The 7,500-nt window shown below is 52.5% G+C and overlaps 1 non-coding gene across 1 annotated transcript; it reads right to left on the reverse strand.

Moving 5' to 3' along the window:
- Nucleotides 1-262: 262 nt before the first annotated feature.
- Nucleotides 263-2,165, reverse strand: LOC124589573. The gene has a single exon (XR_006976093.1). It is a non-coding gene; the product is annotated as a small subunit ribosomal RNA (ribosomal RNA).
- Between the last annotated feature and the right edge of the window lie 5,335 nt (nt 2,166-7,500).

Below are 7,500 nucleotides of genomic sequence, written 5' to 3' on the forward strand. Positions count from 1 at the left end.
CAACGGCCTCACGGCCGATGGGCGTCGTACGGCTCCACACCGGAGCGGACAGGCAGTCGGGCGAAAGTCATTCAAAACCGGCGCCAGGCGCCAGGTGCCGCAGGCCAGCCGCTCCAGCGCTTCAGCGCTCGTACCACACAACATTGGCGTTAGTTTTGAGACGCACGCGTGGTTCCGCACGCGGCGCACGGCTACTGCGAGCCGTACAGGTAGCGTGTTGCGCGACACGACACGCACATCGAAAGACATGCAGTCTAGTCGGTAATGATCCTTCCGCAGGTTCACCTACGGAAACCTTGTTACGACTTTTACTTCCTCTAAATGATCAAGTTTGGTCATCTTTCCGGTAGCATCGGCAACGACAGAGTCAATGCCGCGTACCAGTCCGAAGACCTCACTAAATCATTCAATCGGTAGTAGCGACGGGCGGTGTGTACAAAGGGCAGGGACGTAATCAACGCGAGCTTATGACTCGCGCTTACTGGGAATCCTCGTTCATGGGGAACAATTGCAAGCCCCAATCCCTAGCACGAAGGAGGTTCAGCGGGTTACCCCGACCTTTCGCCTAGGAAGACACGCTGATTCCTTCAGTGTAGCGCGCGTGCGGCCAGAACATCTAAGGGCATCACAGACCTGTTATTGCTCAATCTCGTGCGGCTAGAAGCCGCCTGTCCCTCTAAGAAGAAAAGTAATCGCTGACAGCACGAAGGATGTCACGCGACTAGTTAGCAGGCTAGAGTCTCGTTCGTTATCGGAATTAACCAGACAAATCGCTCCACCAACTAAGAACGGCCATGCACCACCACCCACCGAATCAAGAAAGAGCTATCAATCTGTCAATCCTTCCGGTGTCCGGGCCTGGTGAGGTTTCCGTGTTGAGTCAAATTAAGCCGCAGGCTCCACTCCTGGTGGTGCCCTTCGTCAATTCCTTTAAGTTTCAGCTTTGCAACCATACTTCCCCCGAACCCAAAAGCTTTGGTTTCCCGGAGGCTGCCCGCCGAGTCATCGGAGGAACTGCGGCGGATCGCTGGCTGGCATCGTTTATGGTTAGAACTAGGGCGGTATCTGATCGCCTTCGAACCTCTAACTTTCGTTCTTGATTAATGAAAACATACTTGGCAAATGCTTTCGCTTCTGTTCGTCTTGCGACGATCCAAGAATTTCACCTCTAACGTCGCAATACGAATGCCCCCGCCTGTCCCTATTAATCATTACCTCGGGTTCCGAAAACCAACAAAATAGAACCGAGGTCCTATTCCATTATTCCATGCACACAGTATTCAGGCGGGCTTGCCTGCTTTAAGCACTCTAATTTGTTCAAAGTAAACGTGCCGGCCCACCGAGACACTCACTCAAGAGCACCCTGGTAGGATTGCAACGGGGTCCGCCTCGGACGCACGAGCACGCACGAGGCGCGTCGCACGCCTTCAGCTCGCCCCACCGGCAGGACGTCCCACGATACATGCCAGTTAAACACCGACGGGCGGTGAACCAACAGCGTGGGACACAAATCCAACTACGAGCTTTTTAACCGCAACAACTTTAATATACGCTATTGGAGCTGGAATTACCGCGGCTGCTGGCACCAGACTTGCCCTCCAATAGATACTCGTTAAAGGATTTAAAGTGTACTCATTCCGATTACGGGGCCTCGGATGAGTCCCGTATCGTTATTTTTCGTCACTACCTCCCCGTGCCGGGAGTGGGTAATTTGCGCGCCTGCTGCCTTCCTTGGATGTGGTAGCCGTTTCTCAGGCTCCCTCTCCGGAATCGAACCCTGATTCCCCGTTACCCGTTACAACCATGGTAGGCGCAGAACCTACCATCGACAGTTGATAAGGCAGACATTTGAAAGATGCGTCGCCGGTACGAGGACCGTGCGATCAGCCCAAAGTTATTCAGAGTCACCAAGGCAAACGGACCGGACGAGCCGACCGATTGGTTTTGATCTAATAAAAGCGTCCCTTCCATCTCTGGTCGGGACTCTGTTTGCATGTATTAGCTCTAGAATTACCACAGTTATCCAAGTAACGTGGGTACGATCTAAGGAACCATAACTGATTTAATGAGCCATTCGCGGTTTCACCTTAATGCGGCTTGTACTGAGACATGCATGGCTTAATCTTTGAGACAAGCATATGACTACTGGCAGGATCAACCAGGGAGCTGCGTCAACTAGAGCTGAGCAGCCGGCCGCCCGGGAGTGTGTCCCGGGGGCCCGCGCGAACACGCAAGCGTCCGCTCAATTATTCTGCAAACAGGAGGAGGCTGAGCTCCCCTGCACAATACACCTCGAAACCCTCTCAGGTCCCGGCGGCGCGCAGCGCCGTCCTAAGTACTTGGTCGGGTTCGAGAGAGGCGCAATCGCCCGGAGTTTGGCGAGTAGACGCTTTAGGTGCGACCACCCGTGCTCCCAACTGAGCTTGCCGCTGCCGACAGAGGCCCGGAGCGTGCTGTCGTGGCATTGCCGGCGGGAGACAACACGCGCCACCTACGGTGGCCGGCAGCTCCAACGCCAGCGCCACAGAAGGACAAAAGCCCCACTTGGGTGCCGAAGCGAACTCTCCCAGCACAGCGCACGCGCCAACACGTCCGCACAGCTGCGATACAAACCACCTGCGAGAACCGCAGAGGCGACCGAGCAGCAGACGGCGTCGCGGCGCCGAGCGCCGGGCGGCGGCGCATCCTCAGCGCACACAGTCCTCAATCGGACCAGCACACTGCAGATGTCCACCGCGCTTCGCACCGGGCCCGCGAGGACCTACTTTGGCCGCACGGCGCCGCGTGCAGGGTGCGCCGGCGCGCAGCTGCGCCGCCTGCCGCCTCCGTCGGCCGGCGCGCCTGCCACTGGCCGCCCCCACCAGCCGGCTGTAGCGCGTGCGCCCACGCACCGCGCGGCCAGCACGCCGGGAGGCCCCCCCTCACCGGCCGGGGACGGTCCCACCCAGCCACCGCCGCGTATCGCTTCACACCCACATGCCATTCACGTTCGTGGGCATGGTGGGTATCGCTGAAACAACCGGTTGGTAGCTCAACCGATCGTCGCCATCACTGATTCACCTCTAGCGAGAACAACCGCACCACAACCGTTTACCAGTTGTTCATTTGCGTAACGTCACCAGCAAACGTAGACGTCCATCGCCATTTGCAAATTCAACGATTGTTGCATGCCTGTGTCAGGTGTCACGACACACTATGTCTGCCCACATACACGCAACAACATGTGCACGCTTCGCGAACACGTGGAAGGTGGCCCCCGTACGTATGCGATGTCCATTGCGCGAACGACTGTCAACCGGCCTCTGTCGCATGTCGCAGATGTGGAACGCAGTGCACCATGCTATCACGGTGTGTGAGAAGAGACGACTACGTCTGACAACACGCGCCACTACATCAACAGACGGCTCATGCTGATCGCCATCCACGGCATACCATACTGCAATCCAGCTCTTATAGGGAGACGACACGTAGCTGAGTGCACAATATTTGGACCGTATGGTTCGCCGTTGTTGGCGCAGTCGTGGTACGGTCACACATGTACCACGATGTATCATTCAGTACATGAGGACCAATGTGCAGTACAGTGTGTGATTTGGACGTACAACATCAGCGGACAGTTGACACACGCCGTACCACAACGTAGGCTGTGCTTCGCCATGCAAATGCCAATGAACAACTGCGAAGGGCATTGAGCATGTACGTCCTGCTGCCATCCGCATTACAGTGTATAGCTGCAAGGTGTTTAACATGAAGCGATACTCTGGGGACCAGGCAGTGCGAGTAGCAAACTATATTGCGGGGGTTGCAGTTAGGCAACACCACACTAATTTAACGCGTCGTATGACAATTACAGAGCAGGTTAAGGCCCAACGTGTGTTGGGTTAAGGCCCAACGTGTGTTGGGTTAAGGCCCAACGTGTGTTGGGTTAAGGCCCAACGTGTGTTGGGTTAAGGCCCAACGTGTGTTGGGTTAAGGCCCAACGTGTGTTGGGTTAAGGCCCAACGTGTGTTGGGTTAAGGCCCCAACGTGTGTTGGGTTAAGGCCCAACGTGTGTTGGGTTAAGGCCCAACGTGTGTTGGGTTAAGGCCCAACGTGTGTTGGGTTAAGGCCCAACGTGTGTTGGGTTAAGGCCCAACGTGTGTTGGGTTAAGGCCCAACGTGTGTTGGGTTAAGGGCCCAACGTGTGTTGGGTTAAGGCCCAACGTGTGTTGGGTTAAGGCCCAACGTGTGTTGGGTTAAGGCCCAACGTGTGTTGGGTTAAGGCCCAACGTGTGTTGGGTTAAGGCGCAACGTGTGTTGGGTTAAGGCGCAACGTGGGTTACGTTAAGGCGCAACGTGGGTTACGTTAAGGCGCAACGTGGGTTACGTTAAGGCGCAACGTGGGTTACGTTAAGGCGCAACGTGGGTTACGTTAAGGCGCAACGTGGGTTACGTTAAGGCGCAACGTGGGTTACGTTAAGGCCCAATATAGGTTAGGTTAAGGCCCAATATAGGTTAGGTTAAGGCCCAATATAGGTTAGGTTAAGGCCCAATATAGGTTAGGTTAAGGCCCAATATAGGTTAGGTTAAGGGTACAATATAGGTTAGGTTAAGGTACAATATAGGTTAGGTTAAGGTACAATATAGGTTAGGTTAAGGTACAATATGGGTTAGGTTAAGGTACAATATGGGTTAGGTTAAGGCGCAATATGGGTTAGGTTAAGGCGCAATATGGGTTAGGTTAAGGCGCAATATGGGTTAGGTTAAGGCGCAATATGGGTTAGGTTAAGGCGCAATATGGGTTAGGTTAAGGCGCAATATGGGTTAGGTTAAGGCGCAATATGGGTTAGGTTAAGGCGCAATATGGGTTAGGTTAAGGCGCAATATGGGTTAGGTTAAGGTACAATATAGGTTAGGTTAAGGTACAATATAGGTTAGGTTAAGGTACAATATAGGTTAGGTTAAGGTACAATATGGGTTAGGTTAAGGTACAATATAGGTTAGGTTAAGGCACAATATGGGTTAGGTTAAGGCGCAATATGGGTTAGGGTAAGGCGCAATATGGGTTAGGTTAAGGCGCAATATGGGTTAGGTTAAGGCGCAACGTGGGTTACGTTAAGGCGCAACGTGGGTTACGTTAAGGCGCAACGTGGGTTACGTTAAGGCGCAACGTGGGTTACGTTAAGGCGCAACGTGGGGTTACGTTAAGGCGCAACGTGGGTTACGTTAAGGCCCAATATAGGTTAGGTTAAGGCCCAATATAGGTTAGGTTAAGGCCCAATATAGGTTAGGTTAAGGCCCAATATAGGTTAGGTTAAGGCCCAATATAGGTTAGGTTAAGGTACAATATAGGTTAGGTTAAGGTACAATATAGGTTAGGTTAAGGTACAATATGGGTTAGGTTAAGGCGCAATATGGGTTAGGTTAAGGCGCAATATGGGTTAGGTTAAGGCGCAATATGGGTTAGGTTAAGGCGCAACGTGGGTTACGTTAAGGCGCAACGTGGGTTACGTTAAGGCGCAACGTGGGTTACGTTAAGGCGCAACGTGGGTTACGTTAAGGCGCAACGTGGGTTACGTTAAGGCCCAATATAGGTTAGGTTAAGGCCCAATATAGGTTAGGTTAAGGCCCAATATAGGTTAGGTTAAGGCCCAATATAGGTTAGGTTAAGGTACAATATGGGTTAGGTTAAGGTACAATATGGGTTAGGTTAAGGTACAATATAGGTTAGGTTAAGGCGCAACGTGGGTTACGTTAAGGCCCAATATAGGTTAGGTTAAGGCCCAATATAGGTTAGGTTAAGGCCCAATATAGGTTAGGTTAAGGCCCAATATAGGTTAGGTTAAGGCCCAATATAGGTTAGGTTAAGGTACAATATAGGTTAGGTTAAGGTACAATATAGGTTAGGTTAAGGTACAATATGGGTTAGGTTAAGGTACAATATGGGTTAGGTTAAGGTACAATATAGGTTAGGTTAAGGCACAATATGGGTTAGGTTAAGGCGCAATATGGGTTAGGTTAAGGCGCAATATGGGTTAGGTTAAGGCGCAATATGGGTTAGGTTAAGGCGCAATATGGGTTAGGTTAAGGCACAATACGGGTTAGGTTAAGGCACAATACGGGTTAGGTTAAGGCACAATACGGGTTAGGTTAAGGCACACATTGTTGTAAGGAAAGGTGTTTTCGGGGGGGGGGGGGGGGCTGGTTTGTTGATTGTGATTATCGTAAGTAAATGACTGCGGCATCATCTGATTTGCCACGTCAGGGTGCACCTTTGGCTCATAACAGGCGGCGCTCTGATTCCATGCTTGTGGCAGACCTGTGTCTTTCATTCGTGCCATTGTTTGTGTGGTGTGACAGGAGGCAGTATTGTGATGTTGGGTGCACCCCTGTGTAGGACATGTGTGGGTGTTGGTGGCTTAGCTGAGCAATGGTGGTTGTCGGAAGGGTGGGATATTCTGTTTTCCGAGTGGACCTCCCGGTCTGGTTATGATAGTGTGGATTGTCTAATGTGGCAGAGAGGATGCACTGGGTGTTGTTCCATGCTGGTGCTTAGATATTGTCTGTGTGCCTGTTACAGGCAGAGAGTAGTGCGTGATAAGAGTGTCTGGCTGACGTGTGATTGTGAGCAGAGTCTTTCAGCATGTATACGGACAGTTGTATACATTATCTGTATTCTGATGGCTCTATCTATTACTAATCAGCGCCGTGTATACGTTTAATCCGGTTCCAGTCGAAACTATTGTATCTCTGTACATTAGTGACACGGCGAGCCCGCTATGTAGTTACTCGTCTCGGCAGCTTCCACCGGTGTATGGCAAATGATTATAAGGAATCAGTCTAGTCGTCAATACCGATAGTGTGACGTCACATGTCTGGGGTGGGGGACGCTGCGCCCTTCCGGTGGGTCATGGCCTAGGAAGACTCTTCCCACGCAGGGGGGCTTGGACTGTCATTGACTCTTCCGAGTAATATACTTGCCGTACGTTTTTGCGACTGCGAGTGCAACGCTCACCGGTACCGACATGGATGGAGCGCCTCCTAGCTGCCGCTGAGCATCTGCATTCGTACAGAGAGCAACGCGCTCGCGTCTGTAGCTCGTACGTGGTACAGCTCGCAGCTCATGTATAGGGACAGCGGGAATGTCGCATATTGGACATAACTCTTCATGAAACGCACGTTATAGGGGTGGATTGCACATTGCGAGTGCGAGCAAAGTCCGCCGTTCATCCGCTGGAGCTGCGAGTTGGGCGGTTGGGGTGGGGCACGAACAGGTGCAGGTGGAGTGATTGCCGGTCCACGACTTCGTGCGGCAGAGGCGCTGGCGTTGGGGTGCTGTTGTCGACAGAGGATGCAGGCTTTGTGGGTGGGGTCGAAAGAAGGGCACTGTGGGCCCATGGCTGTCTTAGTCGGCTTGGCGTCTCATAGATGACGGTATCGTCGTTGCAGGAGGTCATGTTGCGGGAGACCTACAGATGGCGGTATGTTTTGCGGTGCGCTCGACATGGCGGACGTAGTGTT

The sequence above is a fragment of the Schistocerca americana genome, unplaced genomic scaffold (assembly GCF_021461395.2).
Source record: "Schistocerca americana isolate TAMUIC-IGC-003095 unplaced genomic scaffold, iqSchAmer2.1 HiC_scaffold_708, whole genome shotgun sequence".
In the NCBI taxonomy this organism is placed as follows: domain Eukaryota; kingdom Metazoa; phylum Arthropoda; class Insecta; order Orthoptera; family Acrididae; genus Schistocerca; species Schistocerca americana.